This window comes from Cyprinus carpio, chromosome A13, assembly GCF_018340385.1.
Source record: "Cyprinus carpio isolate SPL01 chromosome A13, ASM1834038v1, whole genome shotgun sequence".
Taxonomy (NCBI): Eukaryota; Metazoa; Chordata; class Actinopteri; order Cypriniformes; family Cyprinidae; genus Cyprinus; species Cyprinus carpio.
Genome location: NC_056584.1, coordinates 11,731,233 through 11,758,383, shown reverse-complemented (window position 1 = coordinate 11,758,383; position 27,151 = coordinate 11,731,233). Strand labels below are relative to the sequence as shown.

The 27,151-nt window shown below is 36.2% G+C and overlaps 1 pseudogene; it reads left to right on the top strand.

Moving 5' to 3' along the window:
• The window catches only part of LOC109101344, a 53,004-nt pseudogene extending 33,036 nt beyond the window's left edge, over positions 1–19,968 (top strand).
• The last annotated feature ends 7,183 nt before the right edge of the window (positions 19,969–27,151 follow it).

The following is a 27,151-nucleotide window of genomic DNA, read 5'->3' as shown; positions in this document are numbered from 1 at the left end:
TATTCCATCAGCAGAGCTCCAAACTGCCCACAGGCAACACTTTTTGGGTGTCTTCCTCTATCAGCCTGCTCAAGGACTGTGAGAATTTTGGTTCCATACTTGCTCAAGGCAGTTTATACAGTTGACCTGCTGCCAAATACTCAAAAGCTAACCTTAGGGTTTGGGCGCAGCTACATGGGAACCTGTCCACACACTTCTCAGGTTGCATCCGGCTATTATGTGGCAGCAGGTTTTTGTACGTTAAAAATAAGGAGTTGTTTGTTGTGAGAAGTACCTCGAGTCTGCACTGGTTTATTGATTATTAGCAAGCTGTCAGGGATTGTAGTATAATAATCTGTTCTTGTACAGTGGTGATGTAAGTCTGATGAGTGACTGTTTTGAAATCGCCATAAGCATCAAATGGGAAAATGGCATAAACTGTTGTATGTCTGAATATTTTTTCAGAGTAAACGAGGATCATTAGGAATGATTGGGCTGCCGCAGAATATCTGAGTTTCTGCCTTCAGGCTTCATGTTTCATTTCAACACATGTGTTCCAGTAGTGTACATATATATTTCTCACCTCTCTAAGGTTACAAAGGAAACGTATGAGAGATTTTGACGGAATATCGCAGCCAGTGGTGTTCTCCCACATAAAGGCGGTTTTTGTGCAATAAATATTTTTGGCTGTCTAATATTACAGTTGTTTTTCCAGCATTTGTGTATCACTGACTAGATTTAGGAGGTGATACTAAAATAAAAAAAAATTTGACTTTTGGCCTGTTGCAATGAACCGCATTAAACACTAGAGGCAATATTACAAAAGAGTGCAGGACTTCTGAAAGCCTCAAGACAGATCTTTCATTTTTCACACACACTAATTCCCAAGGGATGTCTAGTGCTGAGATCTCAATGCCACTACTCTTTGTTAAAACCATTAGTAATTATGTTAACTGAAACTTTAATCAAGTGCACAACATGGTGCAAAAAAAAAAAATGTGTGATTCTCTACCAGTCTGTGATTTTCTTTCTTTGCTTGGATAAGATTAGTCCATTTGTATACGGCTAGACAGTATTTATCACACAGATGTCCTTGTTCCAGTGGCAGTCATCCGGATCCTGTCAGGTCAAAACACACATTCTGCTCTTTGCTATAAACCGCACAACTCAGCCACTCCACTGCCTAGCAGTCATTCAATATCTCAGTCATCCTTAACCCACTGAGATTTTACCATTGTGTTGGTCTAATCCATGTCCATTTATCTTCATTCAGTCGTATCTAATAGGATACTATTCCATCACTCTGTTTGTCAACAAAGAAATGAGCACCTCAACTCCATTGCACAAGAAAACATGGTTCCTTGAAGTAATCATCCTTTATATAGGTACCCTATTCCAATCCAAATTATTTAATTTTAATTTAATTTAATTTATTTTTTGTGTTACCTGTTTATTAATATTTAGGATCAGCCCATGCACAAAATTCTTTCAGCCATCAAAGAGGGGAGAAGTCTGCTTATTCTATAACATCTCTTATCACATCTTTTCTTGGAGTGCTTTGGTGCCTGCTTTCGACAGACATGTGTTTTGTGGACAAACAGGCAGATTTGCTAATGAGTTTACAATATCAGATTTCTCTAGTCAACAACATTTGTTTTGTGGGTTTTTCTTTTTAAGGAACATCTGCTTCTCAGGCCACTTTGACATTCTTTGTGCTTTGTTGGCCACATTTTCACAGTCCAAATATATTGCATTTATTACACTGGAAAACGAGTTTTTTAGCTAGCACATTGCGTCGCTCTGTGTTTAATGTGAAACATGATTGCCATGGAAGGATATTAACAGTCAGTCTTTAATGATTGATTATCCACCATACATGTATCCTCGAAACATGAGTTTAGTTATAGAATATGGTTTTCTACACTGTTTCATATGTTTTTTTTTTTTTCTTAATTACCAGCTAAATTGGCCTCTTGATGAAGCAAGCTCATCTGTAATATGTCCCGGAATGATTGAAACAGTATAAGATATTAGGAGAAAGTATCCCGATCCACTCCATCTCAGACCCACTTTTTACTTTTTTTCCTATTGGTTGTGTAATTTCGAACACTAACACTCTCTGAAAGTAAACCACTATGTCCAAATATGAGGGAAATATATCGTCTGTATCTTTGTTTATTATTTCTGCCTGTTCTTGTGTTAGTGTGTGACTGTGTGTATTCCTGTGTGCACAAGGGAGGTTGAATGTGTATATTGAGTTAGTTATAAGATGTCCTAGGGCTTCTCGGTCTGTTTAATATATTGAATTTGTGTTCACACATACACAGTGACACACTAGTGCACACAAAGACAACTTGAAAGCATTAGATCTTACTCGCACTGTAAATTTACACACAGAAAAGTACACAGAACAGGCAATACATGTCATACACTCCCAAACCACCATAAACTGTGATTGCTGTTCTTTTAAATGTTGGGGTTTCCCCTAAATAAAAAGAAAATTAGAGAACACTGTTTTTTGACCTCTTAAAGTTTCTCATCATCCTTTTACAACCATAAACCGGCTGGTGTTTAAAAAGTCACATGCTCAACAATCCATCAGAAGAGCTTTGAATCTATTTTGGTTGTAGTCAGTGAGCTTTAAGAGTAGTTTATTAAGTGATTTGTGTGTTCCATTATGTTGAACTCCCATATGTCCATGGCTAGAAATTTTAAAGAGGCAAGAGATAGATGCAAAGTTAATAGTTTATTATAGGTTACTTTATATTAGGTGTCTTTAATTACTATGTACTTGTCTGTCAATCAATCAATCAATCAATCGATCAGTCAATCAACATGTAGAGATGCAGATGCAACTACAGAAATTAATTGCAGCTGTAATTAATTGTTCAATGTTAAAACATGTATGTACACAATAAGTACACTGTATTAAAAAAAAGTTAAAGACACTTAATGTAAAGTGGCTGTTTTTTTAAACCTATACGGTATATCCTGTTTCATATGGATTTACTAGACAGATTAGCCCTCTTAAAGCCGGCATGAAATGGAAGTTCATCCGTTTTCTAAATGCATGTTATTGATCTTATTGTGAATAAATTATATATGTATGTTTCTTTTAAAAAAAAAAAAAAAAAAAAAAGTTTGTCCAGACTTTTGTCTGGTGACACACACCATACTTCTGCGCTTAAAACACCCAGTCAACAAGCTCCAATCATTTAGTTCACCATACAGGTTTTGTTTTCTTCTTTTTTTGAGAATACGTTTCACTCTGATGCACATCATAATAAGAAAGAAAAGATCTGTTGCTACTTCCGTTTCATCTCAACTTTAAATTTGAGTAAAATTATCTGGTTTCCCCCCCAAGCCACCATGGTGGACTCTAACTAGTACATGAAAATTTAAATCTTGTAAAAGTAGAGAAGTTGTTCATTGTAATGAGTTTTCCCAAAAGAAAAAATGCACATTCTTCTTAGCAGGTCTCAAGCATGGGTATAACTTCTTCCATATGGATACTGGTCCCAGTGCAAGACAGACAAAGGCTTGTCAGAATTCCCTTCTTGCTCCTTATTTTGGTCAGTTTTGGATTTGCCCTTGCGGTTTTCTTTGCTTTGAATTCCATCTCCATTTTAGAAAACCGCCTCCAAAGTGTGAAAAGTTCGGCTGGATTAACTTTATCAATTCCCTGCACTTAATGGAAAACCCCTGTGAGAGGACTTTGAAGTGTCACAGATGCTTTCCAATGAAAACAGCCTTAGACCTTCTCTCCGTGTCTGTTGAGGCAAAGGAATCCACTGGCTGCCTTTTTATTCTGCCGTCTCTTTTTTCCCCCTCAGACCAGCATGAACACCGCAAAGTATTTAGGGTTACCGTTTGATTGCCAATGACACAACATTGGTCTTGCAAAATGGCTCGTTTTTGGAAAGTGACTGAGACAGCACGATTTGTTGCTGAGATATCGAATAGATGTAGACTTTTTTGACATTTTGAAAGACACGGAGTAGAACTTTTACTGAACTAAACATTTCCATGACGATTTAGTGAACCTTTAATGTACGTCAAAATTGTGATTGAATCAAGTCAGCATACTAGAAAAACATCTTCAAGGTGTTTGATTTCATTTTCAGAGCCCAGGTCAAAAAACAGAGCCCTACCTTCTCCTTTCTTACACAAACACACTTTCTAAGACTGTGGTCACTGTTTCCAGCACGACGTGTCACAGAGTTTGCTGAGGGCAGCGCTGGATGGGGTGGTGCAGGAGTGTGTGAGCTTCGTGGGAGTGGACATCAACATCTGTTCAGAGACGCTGATGAGGTAGAGGCCAAATACTTTCCAGCAGGAGTCACAACATGGCAACTTCTCACTCGCCTCCCCGTTATTGCTTAGCACTCTGTTTAGTCTGACACACAAAAATTCACACACACACACACACACACTCAGAGACGCATGCACCGTAGCGTCTTTTCACATCCCCACTACACACAAACATTGTAATCTACATACACAAACATTGCTGCTCGCTAACATATACACAAATCGAGATATATAGCCTAGAATATTAGTCACATAAACTTACAGAAACACCAAAATGTACACATTCATTACTTCCACTCGCTCTGCCCTAATACCTTGTAGGATTTTGTGAGTAATTGCAAATTGTTTGCACTACAGAAAACAGTGACTTGCAATAATATATTTCTGGACTACAATCAGGATCATGCCCCTAGATGTGCCTTCGAAAGGTTAGCTTTCATTCACGCAGCTTATTTAAAAAAAAAAATCTTTCGTTCAACACTAGAAGTTAATATAAGCGAGTTTAAAACATATTTTGATGAAAGCACATACACTTCCATATTTCATCATACATTCATTCAGATACATGTAAGCATTAGATTGAAATACGTGTATTTCACAAAGATCAGATTTCTGTATTTCATTTTTAAGGATTATGTCTTTAACTTATGGTATACTTAGACATCCATACATCACTATTCAGAGCTTGAAAGCTGTTTGATCCCATTAAGAGCCAGGGTTAAATGCTCGTGAGGTAAGGATCAGGTCATCTGTTTACCTGACTTTAAATGAGCTCTCAGTACCAGAGCTCCAGACGACATGTTCGTGGCTCCCGCATTATTCGCCCCTTATTTATAAGTGATGACATAAAATGTTTACATAGCTGCCTTTAGGGGAGCTGGCACATCCTAGTGCCCATACAGTCTCACAAAAAAAAAAAAAAAACATCTCAATGCCTTTCTGTTTTGTATAGAAGGTCAAAAAGATTATGAGATCTTAAGCAGCCATTTGGTAATTCTTGTGGAAAAAGTTCTCAGTATTTTACTAAAATCTGACTTCTTTTTTGTGAACATGTAGGGATTACTTAAGTATGAAAAGGAATTTCCATGGTCTTGGGTGGACTTCTAAAGTGAAGCTCTTCATTCAGGATGTGTGGTTAATGCTGGGTATTGACATATAAAGCAATGACTAATTCCAAAAACAAACAGGAATTAAAGCTGCTGGTCAAGCGGGAAGATGTGAGAGATTAAGTTTAGCTTTTTTGGACCGAATAACTATTATATCGGACTCAAGAATCACTTAAATATCATTACCAACTAAAAATTTAATTGCGTAAAGCATAAAAGGTGTGTTTAAGGATGACATTTCTGAAGGCCTGAAAAAAAAAGCAATACTTTCTAGCCCAGCCCATTAGCAAAAAACCTGAAAAAGTGTAGAAAACAATAAAAACACTTTTAAATCACTTTTGTTTTGAATGTTCAAGTAAGATTTTGCTTTTTTTAAGTTATGTGTTTTGTTTTATCAGGCACATAGCAGGTCTGAACGCAGGGTGAGCACGCAGTATTATGGAGTGGAAAGAAAAGAACGGGCCGTTTCTCATCAGAGAACAGCTGAAACTGGTCAAAGGACTCGGTCCTAAGAGCTTTCAGCAGTGTGCCGGCTTCATCAGGATCAACCCTGAGACAGTACGCAGGTACACAGCCGATTCATACCACTTCTACAGTTACATGTTTTTGCACCAAGCTACCTTTATATCATGTAGCGGTGAGTGGGATAAGATGTATCATTATTTTTGTCACGTTACCATATTTTTTTTAAAATGCCAGTGTGCAAAATTATATACATTATTTCTCTAAAATTATCCATGAGTTGTTAAATTAAACATTTTTCATATGTGCTTTGGTTAAGATGTGCCAGTGGCTTAACCAGTAGTAATGGCGAGTTTTGCCTCCAAATGCAGAAAGTGCTATTACTATAGTTAATTCATATTAATTATTAATTATTAATTTCATCAGTCAAAGCTGAAAGCTTGACCATATTTTACTTTTTAATTTTATAGTTGTATGTTATTGATGCTTTCTTCTAATTTCAGTTGATAATCTCATAATCTCATCCATATGTATTATAATGCATCATGATATCATCAGAATTTAAATACCTGATTTCTTCTTGTAGAAGGCAACTAAAAAGTGGCACAGCTTACCGCAATGTCTAAGAAATTAAAAAGAGATATTTAAGATATACAGAATACAATTTGTAGGTCACTAATCACAAGTAAAAGCAAATTTATGAATCAGAAATTTTACTCCCAATGTTCTTGTGATTGTGCTTCAAGCAGTATTGTCTCTGGAGGGAACGAAGGCCTTAAGGTTCCTCTGAAACAGACAGCTGGGAAGAAAAAAGTCAAGGGCTCTGGGAGCACCTCTAACCAGTTTAACCCACTGGACCAAACCTGCATCCACCCTGAATCCTACAGCATCGCCTTGAGGTGAGAACGGAGCGTGGCACTGAACTATCACATTACAGCACTGCTGCAGATGATCATTGGATCTGCTTAAGGATTGGCCAAGTGGTAACAAGTGTTTACCTCAAGTAGGAGCATCTGGTCCTGTGTTGCTCAGGGTGAGAGTTGTGCAAGCTGTTGCCGCTCATATGAAAAGCACATTCAGCGTGTGCTCAGCACTCTCTGGAAGTGAATGACGCTCTCCCCGCAGCTGTGCTGCTCAAGTCTGTTTAGACTACTCCAATCTGACACTTGTGCCTGCTGCTTCTAGAAGATGTGCACACAGATGCCCTGTGGTTCGGATGTGCTTGCGTGCATGACAGCTGCAAGTTAAATCAAAATCAGTGTGTGCATGTGAAAGAGGTTTTTGAAAATTAAATATGAACCGTGGTCATGGCATCCGAATGCTGTGGAATTTGGAGGATTTATTGGTGAATGGCAACTATAATTTAGGAACAAGACATTCATTCACTGCCTATTACTCACTTTTTTCATTTCCTTCATAGCTGATGTCGTACTTTGGCTTCAGTAGTAGCATAGTGTGTGTACTCATGCAATTACACTTCATTTTGTGACTTGGTATGTGTATGTGTGCAGTTGTGTACAAACAGCTGACCACACATCTGGAAATAATCAAAGTTTTATGATAAAAAAAGTAAAACGAAGAAAGTTATGACAAAATGAAGAAGAAATATTGAAGATTCTGTACTATTTGTAAGCCACTAATCACAAGTAAAAGGGAATTTATATTGATATTATTTTATTAATATTATTAATCTATAAATAATTTCAATTATATATAATTGATATTATAATTATTTTTAAACAATATAATTTATAAATGTGTGTATAAAACTTGAAAGATAAAATAGAATTTAAATTTCTATAGCATTATGTATAATGTTCTATTTGTATTTTGTTTGTAATTTAATACACATTTTCATTACAATTATTTTATATTTCATATCAATTTTCTAAAATTGTATATGATAAAAAAACTTAGATCAATAATAAATATTGTTTATTAAATCAATAGAATTTGAATAATTAATATGTTATTTAAATAGAATTAAAATAGAATTTATATATATATATATATATATATATATATATATATATATATATATATATATATATATATATATATATATATATATATATATAAAGTTAGTAATTTACAAATGATATTGCATAATTCCATCCACTCAAAAAAATGTAAAAATTAATATTGATTAAATATTGACCACTGGTGGTCTGAGACTCAGTATATGTGTGAATTGTATGCTTTTCCATCCACTCCTTCTTTGCCTTATCTGTCGTCAGAGGTGCTTTTTTAGGGTCAGAGGTCTAATAAAGCCACTTAGGGGCATGGAGTGGGGGAATAATCACCCTGTTATATCCTCCTCTTCTCCTCCTTTGTTTGTTTTCATTTCTCTCCGTTAGGCTTCATTTCTGACTAAACCAGGCAGAAAAGCCTCCCTTGCAGTCCCCTGTATTATCACCATTCTCTATCGTTACCAAATGCTGTGCTAATGGACTTTGCTCCACTCCAATTGTCATCATGAGCCCAGGCATATTTTTCTTAGAGTAACAGGATTTGATTAAACATGGCCACCAGCAGTGCTGAGTTGGTAATGTAGCGGCCAGCTAATGTAGCAGACTTTAACAAGGGTTTCTAGGGGGCTTGGGAGGAATTCTGGGTATTGCTAATAAATTCTATCAGATATGTTGTGAGCTTCAGCCAGGGCTGGAATCATAAGGCTAATGATGCGAGCAGAACCGTCTGAGCGATGTCTTTATAATGATGATGACAAGCTTGACATATTCCCAACAATCTGTAACCCATTTATGCACTGGGTTCATCACTCTTGTCCTCTGTTTCACCAGCTCATTCTCTTTCAATCTGCAAATTATTGGACAGCCCTTTTCACTTCCTCTCTCTTTCTCATTTATTTGAATGCATCAGTTAATGAAAATAGAAATTAAATGAAAATGCGCCCCTGAATGGTTTGCACTTAATATTTGTGAAGTCAGGACAGGAGGTGCCTTAAATCGGTCACACATTGTGCTTGTGAAAACATGCAGCTTGTCTTCCTCCATTTCGTGAGCGATTTCGTTGCACGTCAGGCGCATTGCGAAGCGTGGGCCAGTGGACGGTAATGGCGGATCATGTTGCTCTAATGTGATGAACTTGATACCCTTAGCCCCACCACTTCCCACTCATACACACACAATGTGCATACACAGTATGTAGTGCATGTTGTGTGTGTATGACCCCCTGATGGACCATCTCTAGTATTTAAGTATTAGCTGTGAAACAAAGGTTGATGTGAGCTCTAATTGGAGCCTCCTACCAAAATAAACTCACATTCCCTTGACCAGTTTCTGTGACATGCCTTTTTATTATAGCCAATAACTGATAGTGCTTTCTTTGTTCTTCAATAATTCGCGAGAGCATGAAGGGAAGAGCATGATATTTACAACATTAAATATTGCTATTGTGTTAATCCCACACGTATGATAATATCTTGAATAATCAAGTGCCAGTAACCATATGGAGTATGTTTCCCATACAATGCGCTAATTGACTACCGCAGTATGTTGGAGAAATTAACCAACTAGTCACAACTTTTCCTAAAATTTAAATTCCCGAAGAAATGGGATAACCTTTTACGGATGAGAATGTTGGTTTGTGTTTTTATATGTATTAATTCAGTATTACAGGTTTTTAAACTATGGTAAGTTGTGTTTACTAATGGCTTTCTCTTGTTGTATTTTGTTAGTTTAGCAAAACCATCAGCTGAAATCTATTGCAGATCTAGATATTCGTACATGCGTATATATTTGCGGTTGCAGATGCACAGTCAACTTGCTCTCAAGTATTCATGGAACGGCTTTAACCGTTCCAATATGGTGGACGGCAAGCATATAGCAGCCCATAGAAGCAGCTGCTAATGAGGCATCTATTTATATATATCTATGGTTTCAACAATATGTCATTAATGATGTCATGTGCAGGTGGTGGAGTAATAACTTCTACTAATTAATTGATTCGAGATCTCAGAGACGGTGCTGTAACAAACATGGTACCTGATGATTACTTCACTATTTTTTTTTGTTGCTTGATTTTGCTTTATTTGATGTTATACGCATTTATGCACATGGGTGCTCTTCAAAAACCATGCTGATTGTTAACATGCTAAAATATATATTATTAAATATATTCGATTATTTAGAAATATATTGATGATATTAGAAATATAGTAGATTGAATGATTGAACATAATAGATTGAAATGTGTCAAGAGAAGTTTGTGATGCTGTTTGTGAATGTTCATTTAAACTATGGTTTCGAGAATCATTGTTGAACTATGTTGGTAACGACAAGCAGCAATCACAGTCACCACGAACAAACTGGAATTAACATCCTTTTAGCTGGCTGTTCGAACAGATTACACAGACAGAGCAGATAGCGGCAGCTCAATGAAAGGTTTCATAATAAAAGTCCCTCTTGCAGGAGCCTGTAATACATGTACTCTTTCCACTTTCCTAAATTCCTAATAAACTTGAAAAAAACAAAATAAACAAATATAAAGATGCATTTAACTAATAGCATTATTTTCTTATTTCAAAATTTCTATAGTTAATGCAATAATATCATTATTGTATCGTATAATCATATAGAGAAAATCTGATTTTGTATCAGCCGCAGTAGTGATGTATAGAAATTTTTTTTGCCCAAATATAAAAATTCTGTCATTATTTGCTTGTCCTCATATCATTTCATACCTCTTTCAGACTTTCTTCTGTGGAACACAAAAGAAGATCTTTTAAAGAATATCCTGCCCACTCGCTTTCATATAATGAAAGTAAATGGGGACAGGTGCTGTCAAGTCTTCTGAAGTCATTTGATAGCTTTGTGTGAGGAACAGAACTCTGAAAATCTTAGTCTGTCAATTTTGTTGTTTTTAGATGTCACATCAAGTTTAAGTTAAATTGACAATTTTCATCCTTTTGTGAACTTTTCCATTGAGTACTTTTCTGTCTTCAAAAACCAAGCGACACACATATCCATTCTGGCATTACGAATGTTTCCAAGTGAGTCTGAGGAAGCGAATAGCTCTTCATCATCTTCAATGCAGCATTAGTAACTCATTTTTCTCAGTCACTGAATCATCGGAGGGTTGATATCAAATTTCTTACATTAACTGATGATAACGAATTAACTTCAGGGTAACTGCTAAGGGGACCACACACTAAAGCAGCCTCTTTGTGTCTGGATAGCCTCTATCTGTAGGCCCACCCAGTAGCTTACGGTGTGTGGAACAGAGGTCTCCTCCACAACGCTCCTTGGCGGAGCTGCTTTTCATTATGCCCAGAGGACATGGCCAACTCAACTCTTCTGAATCCAAAAGAGCAGGAGCACTGGTACCCCCTAAACACTAACACACCAGAGGGTAACATAAGCCCAGCTGAGACCCCCTCCAGAAACCTGAGCTCTTGGGCCAATCGTCCAACACCGCCACACTCATACTGTAGCTGTTCATAAATCACTCAGAGTTCAGCTCTGCAACCTCCTCTCTCTCTCTCTCTCTCTCTCTCTCTCTCTCTCTCTCCCCCTCTCTCTCCATTTCTATTCTGTCCTTGTGCCAGAGGGACAGCTGGAGGGAAGCACAGTGTCCTCGACCAATATTATGGAAATCAGTGCAGGACCAGTGGAGAATGATGGGTAGTTGCTGTTGGGTGTCATGGGTGATATGAGTGCTTAAGTAATTTGTTGAAATTGGTAGAGACACAGGTACAGTATATGTGTGAAAGTAATTTACAAGCAGGTTGTCAGAACACATGCTTGTGTCTGACTTTTCCGTTAATTTTCCACTGGATTTTATTTTTTATTTTTTTTGTGGAATAGGATATTTGGTGATTTGTTTGCAGTAGATGTGTCTTTAGTTTTGTAATTTTATATATTATTAATTTGGTGACACTATACAGTAAGGTTTAATGTGTTAATGTTACTTAATGCATTATTACAAATGATAAGCACTAATTTACAGCATTTATTATTCTAGGTTAATGTTAAAGGGATACTCCACCCCAAAATGAAGATTTTGTCATTACCCCTTACCCCCATGTCATTCATTAGATGAAAACTGGGAGGCTTGAGACTGTCCCATGGACTGCCAAGTAAATAACAGTGTCAGGGTCAATAAAAGGTATGAAAGTCGTCGTCAGAATACTCCATCTGCCATCAGTCGTGCAATCTGGGTTAGATGAAGTGACGGGGACACTTTTTGTAAGCAAAGAAAACAAAAATAACGACTTTATTCAACAATTCCTTTGTCAACTTGTCTCTCCATAGCACCGTATGCTGCGTATGCTCTTCTGTATCATCCGTGCCACAAGGATGCGCTGTTTTCTTTCAAATCAAATCAAAATACACGTAGAAGCAGAAGAGCATACGGTGATATGGAGAGACAAAGGAATTATTGAATAAAGTCATCATTTTTGTTTTCTTCACTTACAAAAAGTGTTCCCGTCACTTCATATAACCCAGATTGCACGTCTGATGGCAGATGGAGTATTCTGATGACGACTTTCATACCTTTTATGTACCTTGACGCTGTTATTTTCTAGGCAGTCTATGGGACAGTCACAGGCCTCCAGGTTTTCATCCAAAATATCTTAAATTGTCTTTCGAAGACGAACGAAGCTTTTACGGGTTTGGAATGACATGGGGGTAAGTGGTTAATAACAAAATTTTCATTTTGGGGTGGAGTATCCCTTTAACTACATAAATACATATACTAATACATGTTTAACATTTAAACTTGTATTAATGAAGATTATTGTATGAACACACATGAATTAATAATAAAAAAAACTTATTATGCAACAAATTGATCAAAAATCACAGTAAAGACCTTAACATTGTTACGGAAAATTATATTTCAAAGAATTCTAAATATTAAGCAGCACAACTGATTTCAATATATAATGAGAAGAGATATTTCTTGAAGTCTATGTTCCAAATCAGCCTATTAGGATGATTAATTACATTTTAAATTGTATGTATTTAAATAGAAAACAGTTATTTTAAATTGTAATAATGTTTCCCAGTATTGTTGTTTTTAATGTATTTTTGATCAAATAAAATAAATGCAACATTGGTGAGCATAAGAGACTTCTTAAAAAAAAAAAAAAAAAAACATTTGAAATTTCGTACCATTTGATCTTTGGTGCTGTTGTTGGAGACTGCAGAACATGTAGTGTCACTTGAATGATTCAGTTCTGCTGTTCTTTCATCAAATCTTCTACTTAAGAGACAAGCTGGAATTCATCTGCAGTATGTGCGTGCGTTTCTGTTACTCTTTGCGTTTTCATCACCTCATAACTCAAAGGCCCAACAGAGTCTGATTATTTTTTGTTTCACTAGATCTACTTCTGCTCTAGAACTGTTAGATGTTTCAAAGTCAACAAGAAAGGCTGTTTTTGGCATTGCACTTCTGTGTGTTCATAGCTCAGTATTGAAAATGTATGGGTTTTGGTTTGTTCTTAGCAGGTTTAACGCTTAGAAAACTTTGATGCATAACTCATCCCACAGTATTTGTGCTAAGGTATGATACACTTGAATCGTGCAGCTTGTTGAGGAGAGGTATGTTGTTACTTATCACTTTGTGGACTATAAAATGTCACCTGAGCCATATTTAGATCATATTTTTGGGGGGTTGGGTTAAATTCTTTTGACTAAAAAGAACACCCGGAACACCATTGCAACTGCATTGCAACACCCTAGCTACAACCTAGAGCTCCTAGCAACCACATAGCAAAGCACATAGCTTTGGTGACCACTACACCTTATAATTGGGTCTCATTTCTTAATAATTGTGTGGATTATTCAGAATTTATATGTACAGAGTTTCTCACAAAAAAGTCACAACACATGCATAAAACATGCCCAAACTGTTTCCATATTCCTCACAACTTCTCTTTTACAACATTTCATCGCTCTCAACAAACATATGCAATCTAAAGATGCAATCTCTCATTAACCAGCTATACATGCCTTTACTTGCATTTTTATGCAGAGGCAGCTTGAGCCATAACACACTTGTTCACACTGTATATGATGAAAAGTATAGTATAAAGAGAAGTATCTATATATAAAATTTAATCTAAATGCTTTTATAAGGCCACCCAGAGTATGTGATTTCAATTGTTCCTAAGTTTTTTTTGGAAAATTTGGAATATATTTAGTTTTTACCCATTGTTTTTAGACAGGAAAGGCACCATTTCCATTTTTTTTAGAAACTGTAAAAATCTACTAACTTATAGAAATTCTGGTTCCAAATCCTGTGTCAAACTGCATTTCATTATTTGATCATATTTTATAGTACCTAGAAAAGATAAGTAAATCTACAGGAATTATTGTCAGTGTTTGAACACACACAGTTTAAAATGACACCCTACCAGCATCCCTCCTGTCAATGGTACACTTTTTCAGGAGGGTGAGTCGAGAAGGAGCAATGATTAGTATGTATGCGTATTAGTGCTGTGTATCTGTTTGTGAACTCGGACAGTGTGAAATTGTATGGGTAAATACAATAGAGTGAGTGTGAGTAGATTTGCCTGTCACTGTTGCTGTCAAGCCCTCTGTCTGCTGCAGGAAATGGGTGGGGCTTGAACCCACCTGCCCTGTCAGTCACACAGAGGACAGCTGCGCTGGCGTCAGGCTGTCACGGCAAAGGCCATCCATCAGCAAGCTGGCTCAGCAGATCTGCTCCCTCCTCTTGCCAAAACTCACATTCCTGTAATGCCCAGGACCCCAGCATTCCACAGCCACCTCTGGACAGCTTGACCCCATGATACAGGCTTGTTGCACACTCCAGGACATGTGTGTGTCCTTGCAGAGGTTATATCACTCATTGGCACTGTGCTTTGATGAGAGAACAATATTTAGGCACTAACCTAACTTTGTGATTTCATGAAGACAAATTGAGGAATTATGGACTGACCTTTTATCAGTATGCGTTATATTTACATTTAAAGCAACTTACAAATGATGACAATTACACAAGCAATATTATAATGTTGTTATACCTAAATTCACATTATTTAATTTAGCATTTTCTTATTTTTATTTAGACAGAATTGTATAGAATTTCAGTATCGATCATTTAAACAATTTTTGACAAAAATAATATTAATTGGTTTATTTGTGTTTGTCATAATTTTACTGTGGGAACATTTCTTATGGTCATGGTTCTTATGGTTAAGAAAATGTTGTGGAATTTTAATCTAATTATTCATGATTTTATTTATTGAGCAAACAAACAAAGGACAAAATATTACAGACAAATGTAATGCAGTCTGAAAATATTTGGCACATCCATTAATTGCAATATGCAATAATGAATTAATTTATTTAAAAATAATATTTTTTATTAATAATAATAAAAAACAATTTAATTGCACATTATTCAAGGTTCTTTAAAGGGTAAGTTCACCCAAATATGAAAATTCTGTCATTTAATTACTCACCCTCGTGTCGTTTCAAACCCGTAAGACCTTCGTTCATCTTCGAAACACAAATTACGATTTTTTCCGATGGAATCTGGAGCTGTCTGACCCTGCATAGACAGCAATGCAACTGAAATGTTCCCAAGTCCAGAAACGTAGCAAGGAGATCTGTGAATTAATACATGTGACATCAGTGGTTCATCCGCAATTATATGAAGCTACGGAATTATACAAAATTTATATATTTGGGTGAACTAACCCTTTAAGCAGGTGTTTTTAGTGATGATTATGAGCAGAGCTGTGGTTCAGCCTGTTAAGTTTATAAATAATGTCATAATATCTGTTAACAATTACTTACGGTCTGTGGTGAAGAAATATACTGTATATGTATTCCTTTTGAACCACTGACAACATTTGTTTCAAAATCAACTTTGAGTATTTGAACATTTAGTATTGACAGATGTGTTACAGATTTTTGAACACAAACACACTCAAAGAAAAAAAATTCTAAACCCTGAGAAATGTGGGATAAAAAATAGAAAGAAATGCCACATAAGGGTTCCAAAACCAAAGTTTTGTTCATTTTATCCTTAATAGTAAAGCACTAATCTAAAGCTGTTCTTTCTGGAGGCATCTGGAGAATCTGGAAATGTCACTGGGTGTCATATATATAATTAATAAAAAAATAATTAAAAAAAAAATATAAATAAAATTAAAATATAGACAAGTATTAGTTTTTTTATGTTCACATAAATATAATTTTATTTTTTTTTTAAAAATGTCCAAAACACATATTTATCAGAATTTCACAAAAATATAACATTTTTAAAAACATTAAACCATATAATTTCAGTGCAACTCTAAAATTGAATCATTATTTGCCCAAAGACTCCCACCTGTACACACAGTAAACTGTATTTACATGTTGTGATCATTTTTCGATTTGCAGTATATGGTCCTAACAGACCTACTATGCAGCACAGTATGAAGCTGAAGGTTAACCAGTGTCTCAGTCTTACAGTTCATGATCATGAATTAATAGGCTCATCCTGAGCCAGAGCTTATGGGCTGTGCCAAGTATTAGGCCATGTGTAGATCTTTTTTGCTGGTTGTGTTTGGTCTGTGTTCCTGCTTCACTGCTCAAGCCTCAGCACTAACCTTTTCCTTTTATGTATGGCGCTTGCACGGTGGGTAGATTTACTGTATAGACGGAGACAGAGTCTTCATCTCTGGGACTCTAGAAATCAAGATTTAGGGCATAATTAGTCTCACCTCCCCTCCCCTATCAACTTCCTCTCCAAGTCTTTGCTCTCCTCCACTCTGTGTGTTGGCCTTCAGGCTCCTCGCTGGTGACGGCGGAGTTGCTCCATGAAGGGCTATTAAAAAGCCATTCATCAAGACACCACCTCCCATGAACCTCAACACACCTCACTGCCTTAACACAGCATCTGAATCAAGTGTGTGTGTTTGTATGTGGAGTGTTTCTGAATAAGAAGTAAAGTTTACAGAAGGTGTCATATGAAATCTCCTTAATAACTGAAAATACACTTATTTATTACATTTATTTCTTCACTTGTCAAGAAAGTAATTTTCTGTTCTTGCTCTCTTCATTCAGGTTCTTGTCTCAAATAGCTGGCAGTTTGGATCAGATGGGCAGTGCTGCACTCAGGCAGAGTATTGAGAGCAGTGTTAAGAGCAGGGGTCTGGAAGTCTTGGCCAAATCTCTAGACACCACACCTGAGACTCTTCAGCTCATTGTGGATGGACTCACTCAGCCTCCTGGCTTAGTCGTCAGGGTAAGAATCGATCTATGATGTGCGCTCTCTTTTTCCTCTACATACAGGACAGATTTATATTTATATCTGAAGATAATAAAGATTACCCACTATTAATTGCTTGGTCAGTATTGTTGTGGGTTTTGGACCAAATATGGACATGTAATGCGTTCAAGACCTGCCTGGAACTACTTTTCCTTGAAAATAATTCCACACCTTAGAACGTTCATCAGCCAATCAGATATAAGCACAGATAATCTTGATGGCTTTGGAAATTCATTATATGGAAAAGTGCTGCTTGGCCAGTCTATTATAAATGTCTCCTTTTGTATTCCACCAAAGAAGGTAGATCATAAAGATTTGTCAAACAGTTAATTAAATGCTGAATTTCCATTTTTTGAAGCTTTAAGAAATGTAGGATGACTCCACACATACAGACAAACAGGCAAATGCAACGTTTTAAATTTTCTATGATGTGGTTCGAACGTAGCCTGTGGCAGCATTTCACAGCAGAAGTTTACTGTACCTCAGGTTTCTACACAGATGAAGGTTTTGAAACAACACAGTTTAGCACAACACAAACCAAAGTATAAAAAGTACTTCAACATGGCCGCTGCACAGATCACAGACAATGCTGGCATCTCGTTCTCTTTTCCTCCCTTCCATCTAACGATTCTCCTCCCGTCTCCCTTGAGTCCGTCTCTTGTCTGTGAGATGACTGGGCGGGCCTCCAGGCTTTTGAAGACTTGCCGCATAATTTAGGGGAAGACCCGCATTATTAAAGCAGACCTGCCGACAGATATATCATTAATGAGAGAGAACGCTGCGTAAAGAGGAAAGCAGAATAGCCTTGATTTCAGGGCTGAAATCCCCCAGTGACTCTCCAAGTGAATAAAAACGACCAAACAACAAACGCCTCTTCTGGTTTTAATGTTAAGTTCAGACATCTGAGAAGACATTGTTTTCCTTCTGCGGGTGTTGATAGTAAATGTTATGTTTCATTAAAGGGGACAGGATTATAATTGAGATGAATGCCTTAACGTGTTTTCGAGCAGAGTTCATTACATGCAGAGAAAGGATTTCTTTGGGAACGGGAGGGGGGTTGATTTTTCTATTTGAAAAGATGATGGCAATGTCGGTTGAATTAGGACTCTTGTGGAGGAAAAACTCTATTTTAGATCTCTTAGAAAATAAATTAATCTGAAAATGCCACAAAGCATTTTGTACATAAGTAAATCAAGTGTTTTAATGGAGACCTTTAGCTGTGATGGTTGCAGGAGACTTCAGATGATGAGATGGCACCTGGTCAGTGTCGTGCACTAGATAGGACACTAGCTTTCTCATCAGAAGGCTACAGGCTCACTTCCCCTGGGTGGAAGCCTGATTGGTTCTGCTCTGTAGCCAGCTGTATAAATAACTGCCATGTGAGCAGTGCTCTAGGTAAGGTGTCCCGGATAAGAATAATCAGAGATGAATGTTTCCTGGACTGCAGAGCCTGGTGAGAGGCCATGTTTATGTAAAAAGCACCTCCCAAAGAAAATCACCCCAAAAAATGGACAAAATGGACTTGGAAAGAAGAGGTTTGAGGGGCCTGGTAATTCTATTTGTTTTAAACCATTAACTGAAGCTTGTTTCTAATGTCTAGCTTTAGAGTTCTTGGTTCAATTTGGAGGAGGGTGCTTAAGACTTGAAGGGAAGGAGGCTAATGTCAATTTTTTCTTTCTTTGGAAAAAGACAAAATCTGTTTTAACATTCTATCATCCATTCTTTCCATCTTTGTTTCTAATGTTGCAGTCACATTTACCATTGCTTGGTGAAATTTAGCAAATTCCAGTAATTTCAATAGGAATCCAAGTTTGTGTTTTTTTTGTTTAAAGGTAAAAGAAAAAACACCCTCACTCCCAAATTGCTCACATAGTTGGTCACACGAATTCCACACCTTTACCTTAATAATTTTCTCTCTCTTTTTTTTTTTCTCAATAGATTTTGAGCAGGCAGATTTCAAGCGGGAAATTGTGTCCATGAATGACCTACACGATGGAATGGTGGTAACAGGCCGTGTAACAAACACTGCTCTATTTGGAGCCTTTGTGGACATTGGAGTCGGACGTTCTGGTCTCATTCCAAAGCGTTTCATCACTCTGGAGAAACTGCCTGTTGACCAGCGGCGAAGAAGCCTAGCTCTTGGCCCAGGTGAGCGGGTAGAGGTACAGGTCATGAATGTGGATCTTCAGAGGAATCGGATCACTCTAGACCTCATTAGGGTTCTCAAATAGAAACTTTTAAATGAAAGTTTACTTTAGTCAAGTCTAGTTATTCAGCTGGGCTTTCATGTCACAAATATGGACAATATATTTCAACAGAAAAAGACAATTTTGCTATACTGTATTTGACTGTGTGGAATGTACTGAAATGACCAGGAAAATATTTTAATTTGCACTTTAGCAAGTGTCTTACTAATCAGTCTGCAAATAATATTAGATTTATATTGTTTTTTTTTTCATATCTGGTGACATAAAAACTTGATACTGTACCTTTTTGTTCTTGTTCAAAGATGCTGTTTTGTCCTGCTTTACCTTTGACCTGCTGTTACTGTAGTTTTCAAAACCTTCAATAAAATAGATTCCATGCTCTGTGAAACATGGCAGGATTATAACTGACATGAATGTCTTCATCTTCCCAAATATGACGGTTCCTGTTGCAAGTGAAGCCCTTCCTTAAATAAAGTCAGTTATATATTCTCAGCAAATTATTAGAATATTATCTGGAGGACAGTTGTTAAGTTGGTAAAAAAATATTGAGTTAAACATTGTCCATAAAATTTTTTTTTTTTCTTAATGATAGAAAATACAATCTTTTTTTTACTCCCATTCATACCTTTGCAGCCCCCAATTTACCAACTTGTGGAAAAATCGATGAATAAGCAGTTAATAATAATATTATTATTTAAAATAATAATTCTTAAATATGAAAATTGTTCTGTGTTTCTCTGACCCACTGCTAAGGCCTGTTTAGATCAAGGACGATAACGATAAAGATATAGATAAATAGATATAGAGATAGATATAGATATAGATAAATCGTTCTCATTTAAAGCGACAGACGAGCATGCGCATGGAATAAATAGACGATATCCACCGCTGGTCAGGAAGCTTATATAGTTATCTTTATAGTTATTGTTCTTAGTGTGAATGGGACTTTACTGTAGTTTTATTCTAGTACAGCATAATTATGATGCCTGAAGAGGGTGTTTCAGAGGCCTGTGATCCAGACACTGGAAGCTGTTGCTATGGACTACTCGGGATGCAGTCGTAGTGGCAGATGTTACGCTACCAAACTCAGGCACGTTTGATTGACAGCCACTTATCAGGCGGAGAATGGGGGGCTTGTTAAAGCAGCTGCCACATTGCAATATGACTAGAGGCCGTGGGGAAAAAATGAAACCAAAAAATAAAAAACTAGCCACGTGCTAATGAGCCACTTCAAAATTAATCCCACGCTCCCTCGTCTCTATTATCTAATCTGTTTGTGTTTATATGACACAAATTAAAAAATGGATAAATAAGAAACCTGAGGTGCCCTGAGCACTTAAAACAAACCACAGGGACGGAATTCCAAATGAGTGTGTGATATTTGCATTGGGGACGTTGCTTTGTATTACAGAGAAGTTTCATCAGAACTCAGCTGCAGTGGAAGGATTGAAGCCTCACTGTATGATCAGGTGTGCTGGATTTTACATTGTTTTTATTCAATAATTCTGCCGTAATAAGACACATTGCATTTTTTTCACTATTATTTTTTAACTTAAGCTGCTAAAATGAATGTTAAGATATATGGTTTCTGTTTTTCCATATCTCAGTTGTTTTAATTTCTTACTAAACTTTTTTTTGTCTTGTATGCCATATAATCTCATGAGGACTCCATAAAGGCCATGTACTGTACATAACCGTTCAAAAGTTTACTAAATCAAAAAGGGACAGTAAAGGCAATTTAAAATATAACAATTGATTTCTACTGAATTTCAAATAAATCTATTCATCAAAGAATCCTGACAAAAGTTTCACAGTATACCACAATATTAAGACTGATAATAAATAAAAAAATGTTTCTTGAGCACCAAATCAGCATATTAGAATGATTTCTGAAGGATCATGTGACACTGAAGACTGGAGTAATGATGATGAAAGTTCAGTTTTGCCATCACAGGAATAAATTACATTTTAAAATACATCAAAATAGAAAAGAGTTCTTTTAAATTGTAATAATAGTTTGCAATATTACTGTTTTTACTGTATTTTAATTGAATAATTTGAGATTTTGTGCCCATAAGAGTTCTTTTCAAAACAAAAAGTGCTCTGCTATCTATGCTGTGTTAACTGATATGCAGTTTTTGATCACAGGTTTAAAGCCATGCATTTTCTTTTCTCATTTGCTGTCGGACACAAAGATGCATTGCTCTGCTATTGCAGGGGGCTCACCAAGAAAGGCTGAGGGTACAATGGCTGGTCTTTACCACTAACTACATGGCCATATGTGTGCAACTCTCTTATCTTATTTACAGACTTCACCAAACCATTTTCTGGGATTTTATCAGAGCTGCATGGCCTAAAGTCAGATAAAGAACACGTGTGCATTTTATTTCTTAAAACATTTCTCCCCATTACATGTTTTTTCATTAGCTGAATTAAGAAAAGCAAATGGCTTAGATGTAATGTTAACATCTGGTCCAAACACGCAATGTCTTTGGCAATTATTATATGTGGAGAATGGGTTATGAAACTGGCAGTTGATGATGTGATGAATGCAAAAACCCAGGGCAGAGTACCACTGAGTCAAACCCACATACTCACTGGAAAATTTTGGAAGTGACAATTGTGTTTAAATGCTGGAGTGAATCCCCCAAATCAGTAGTTCTCAACCAGGGAGCCAGGGCCCACTAGAGGGCCTCAGTAAACGTTCAAGTGGGCCTCAAGATGACTTGAAACAGGGGTCTCCAGCCCTGCTCCTGAAAAACTAGCTTCCTACAGATTTCAGCTCCAACCCCAATCAAACACACCTGAACCAGCTAATCAAGGTGTTCAGGGTTGCTTGTCAATTGCAGGCAGGTGTGTTGATGCTATACCAACTTAGCGTCTTTTTGGCATCTGCACTTTTTGAGGAAAGAAATGTAGCAACCGTTGATGTTATTGTCTGAGTCAGATTGAACACTGAACAGTCCTATACTTTGGGTTTGGATTTGAGGAATTCTAGACTCAATGTTTTAAAAGTTTTACTAATTGTCCACACAGAAGAATGAAGCAGATTTAAATGAACGTGTCAAAGAGACTTAAACTGTTTAACTGCATATAACATCTCCTCCAGCCAAGAGCAGAACACTTCTCTTCTTTTCAGTAAAATCACGTCCCACAACTTCTACAACCACACACAACTTCCACACTTGAAGAGTGTTCCAACTGCACCCACTGCTGCCGTCATCAAACACAAGCAAATGAACGTACCACTAATGTTCCTGGACACTGCACTTCATGATTAAATCATTGAAAGCCTGTTCTGTATGCTTGTAAAAGCTTCGTATTAGTTGTGTGGATTTCCCATGAAGCCAATATTGTGGTATGGTTGCAGTAAAATCTAATTAGCCTACCATCCTACAGAAGAAAAACACTATGAGTGGAACTGGAGTTTTACTGCAAAAGTACTTTGTTTCCCAAGTGGAATGAGTTTATATGTGCCTTTAGAGAGTTTGCGGTGTTCCCACTGTTAGTTTTTGCATGAGTTTCAATCACTCCATTGGGAGAGAGACAGTTTGTACTTGTCTAGTTTGGGAAATGAGAGTGAATGGCCATAAATTGTAGATGTGGTGCCTTTCAAGGGTAATAGGTTTTAGCTTGTTAAAAGAGTGTTGATAGTGAAGAGTGGATGATGAGTAAGTAATATAATGTAATGAATATAATATAATATAATATAATTAATATAATAAAATTGTTGTAAGATTTTGTTTTTGAATGTTTGCACAAAGTATTATATGCCAATTTATTCAATCACAAATACGGTAAAAACAGAAATATTGTAAAATAATATTACAATTTACAGTAACTTTTTAAATATTTTCAAATGTAATTTATTTTTGTGATGCCAAAGCTGAATTTTCAGCAGCAATTACTGTAGTCTTCAGTGTCACATGATCCTTCAGAAATCATTCTAATATGCTGATTAGATGCTTAAGAAAAATTTTTTTATTATCACAGTTGAAAACAGTTGTGCTGCGTGATATTATTGATATTATTTGATGAATAGAAAGAAGTTAAGTCAAGTCACCTTTATTTGTATAGTGCTTTATACAATACTGGTTGTGTCAAAGGAGCTTTACAGTATCAAACAGGAAAATAGTTTGTCAATAATGCAAGATGACATTGACAGAGTCTAAATTTTTATAGTTAGTTATATAGCATTATTATTTTTATTTTTATTATTATTATTATATTAGTATTGTTATTATATATATATATATATATACATTTATATATATATATATATATATATAGTACATTATGTGCATGCTTTGGTCACACCAACCATTTAAACAATTTCATTCTCTTAGACCCAGACTGTACTCATCAGCTCTTTTCTGAATGCCTAAGGGCAAACGAATGGCTGTTTGCATTAGGCTGCACCTTGTCAACAGAGCTTATAAAAGCTGTTGTCCCCAAATGAGAGTGATATCAAAACCTCAATGCAAGCATTGGATTAGCAGGCCCATGGGGAGCCCCTCTTTCCCCCGAGCCCCCCCTGCCCTCCAACCCTACTGAAAGTCATCTTGCTCCCTCTTTGGCAGCCATTAGACTAACTGTGTTACCCAGGCTGCGTATCCCCTGCAGCCCCTCAGCTCATCTCCACTAAGTGGATAATGTCTTTAGACTGATTATGAGAGTGAAGGATGCTATTGAGATGGGGCCCTGCAGCACTGAGTCCTTTACAGGCCAAATATTTTCACAGCGGTCCAGGTGTTTCACTCTCAGAAAGGGGAGGGCAATAACAGGGGGCTCACTAACATGATTGGCACAAATGTGAGGAGAGACATTTCACTTACAATGGTATCTTGCTAGTTACTATATTCAGGCTGTAGTTCACCCTCAAAATTAAATTCAACTCACAGAGTGCTTGAAATACATCTTCTGTTATTTAGCAGAAAAGTTCAGGCTGATCTGTGAAAAAATTATACTGTGATTGTCCAAAATTATAAAAAATAATAATAACAATAATAATAATAATAATAATAATAATAATAATAATAAATTAATTTAAATTAAAACATATAAATAAATTAATAATAATAATAAAACTTGTGCATTACTTATACATTCACTCAGAATGTGACTTCCAAATGAGGACAATTATAAGCAATTTATGGGTTATTGTTGGACAAGATCCAACAATAAAAATAACACTGAATTTCAGGCGTGAGCTTGGTAGAAAATATTATGTAATCATTTTACATGATTTATTATAATATTTATATTATTATATATTCATTTTATATTTGTAATTATACTTTTTAATATACATCATATATCTGATTTTATTTTATACATATATGCAATCTTTACAATACAATATACTATATATTTATTAAAATGTTTATTATATATACACAGATGTTGTACAGATGGACATACGGACAAATGGAAAAATCACTTTAATAAAAAAACTATATTGGTCTAAACTGTATCTGTTGGCTTTCAGTATTATTTACCAGACAGGCTCTTTCCTCCTAGTCCCACAATTCTGTGAAATCCCCCATCAGAAATATTTGTGTACTCAGTAGACCTCTTCCTTTTCTTGGGTCATCAGTGTAGGCCCCTTGCTCGCTGTGATTGACAGGCCTGAGTAGGAAGTTGTGTTTCCACTCGCCCTCACCTCACTGGTCCCCTGATATGAGAAGCCTTTATGAGTGAGACTTTCTATAGACCTTCTGACATTTTCACCTCTCTCATCTCATATGCATATTTCATATCCATGGATCATATTCACCCACGGAAGGAAAAGGGGGTACACAGGAGGGGAAAAACCCTATAATGGCTAGAAACATGCAATACTGTGGTCTAAATTTGAACATACACTGTCGCGACTATAAATCTGAAAAATAAGAAAATAAAAAACCAACCTGTTGTTTTATTGTTGTTCTAATACATCTTTGTTTTTAACTTACAATAGAACAGATGCTTTGACTCTACACTGAATTGAACTGCACTGCATATATATGAAAAATATTTTTACATTGTTCAAAAGATCAGTAAGAGTTTTTTTTTTTTTTTAAAGACATGAAAACAGTAAATACATATATACTGTTAAAATTAGATTTCTAATTCAACTTTTGAACTTTTGAATCAAACAGTCCTGCAAAGAAAAGGTATCACGGTTTTCACAAAAATATTTTATATAATAAACCAGCACAACTGTTTTAAACGTTGATAATGTTTCTTGAGCAGCATATTAAAATGATTTTTGAAGGATTATGTGACACTGAAGACTGGAGTAATGATGCTGAAAATTCAGGTTTGCCATCACAAGAATAAAATGTATTTTAAAATATGTTAAAATAGAAAAGAGATATTTAAAATTGTAATAATATTTCAAAATACTTAAATCAAATAAATGTTGTCTTGATTAGCATCAGAGACTTCTTACCAATCCCAAACTTTTGAATGATAATGCATTTCTTGTTACATAATAAATTCCGTCATTTACCATTATGAGAGGCTTTAGAAGATTTATGATTTAATAATTAAGAGTAGAAAGATCATGCGTGTTGTTTGATATTTAATCTTTTAATGGACATGTTTGCTTTGCTCCAAACAAAATTCATATTCAACATTGCATTCTAAAATGACCATTCAAATCACTGTCATTCAGCACATTGCAATTTCCTCAAAGACACATGTGAGACTTCTGATTTATGCTGATTTATTAAAGTTACCGGTATAACATTGTGCAAGATTACTTGATGTACTATTCAAATTAGGTTGTTTAATAAGTCCCCTGTAGCCAGTGAAGTTCATTGTAAGCAGCAATAATGACAGGAAAGGACATGTCCTGACGTGTCTCTGAGATGCTGATGGCGGCTGCCAGGACATGAGACCTGCTGAGTAATTACTTTTCATTTAAGATATTCAGCTTCTAAACAATGAGGAGTAATAATACCTTATCAATGTCAGACTGACTTGTCACATTATGACAGATTTACTGTTAAAACAATACCACTGGCGCTCGAAAGCAGACCTACCCTGCGACAGGCCGTCTGCACACTACATATGGGCCGTTTCCAACGCTGTCATTACATCACACTGCACACTCCCACCCATGTCACACATCCACAATACCTTACAATGCCTTATTCTCAAATTAAAGTAAGTCTTAAGCATTTCTGACTGTTTAATTTTGAGTTTGAGAACCGAATGAAAGCTCTTTGACACCAATAATAAACTCCAATGTGATCTATTTTGATTTGGTTACATTTAAAAAGTGATACTGTTTTCTTAACATTTTGGGAAGCTTTTAGAATAATTTGTTGATTTATATCTGCAAAGAACGTTTTAATAAAAATACTGTTTGAATTCTTAGTGTGGGTGTGTTTGTGGGTGGGTGTTGGTTTCTCTGTGTGTTCATTTAGGGAAGTAGGAAGGAAGGAGGTTGTCCATTAACTGTAGTGCTACTTGGCCCCAACACCTTTAAGACAGCTGATGGTAATCTATTTTTCCCAATGGCCAGTAATTCAGGAACAAGAGGAGACAAGCCTGTCATCAAGGGCTTTCAGTCATTTTGGCAATTAGCCGTGCAACTGGCTCGGGAAAGTGATTTTTCAGTACAAGTGTTGGGACTTTTGCGGTGTCAAATCGATGCAAGATGTCTGTTTTAGGCAATGGACTCTTGCCTTTCAAAGCAAGTGGCATCAAGGCTACAAAAATATGTACAGAAGTGACACCTGATTTAAATGCCTTGTTTTCATTTCATTTTATTAAAGGAATGGTTGACCCAGAAATGATAATTTGATTGAAATGTACTCACCATTAAGGCCATCCAAGGTGTTTGCT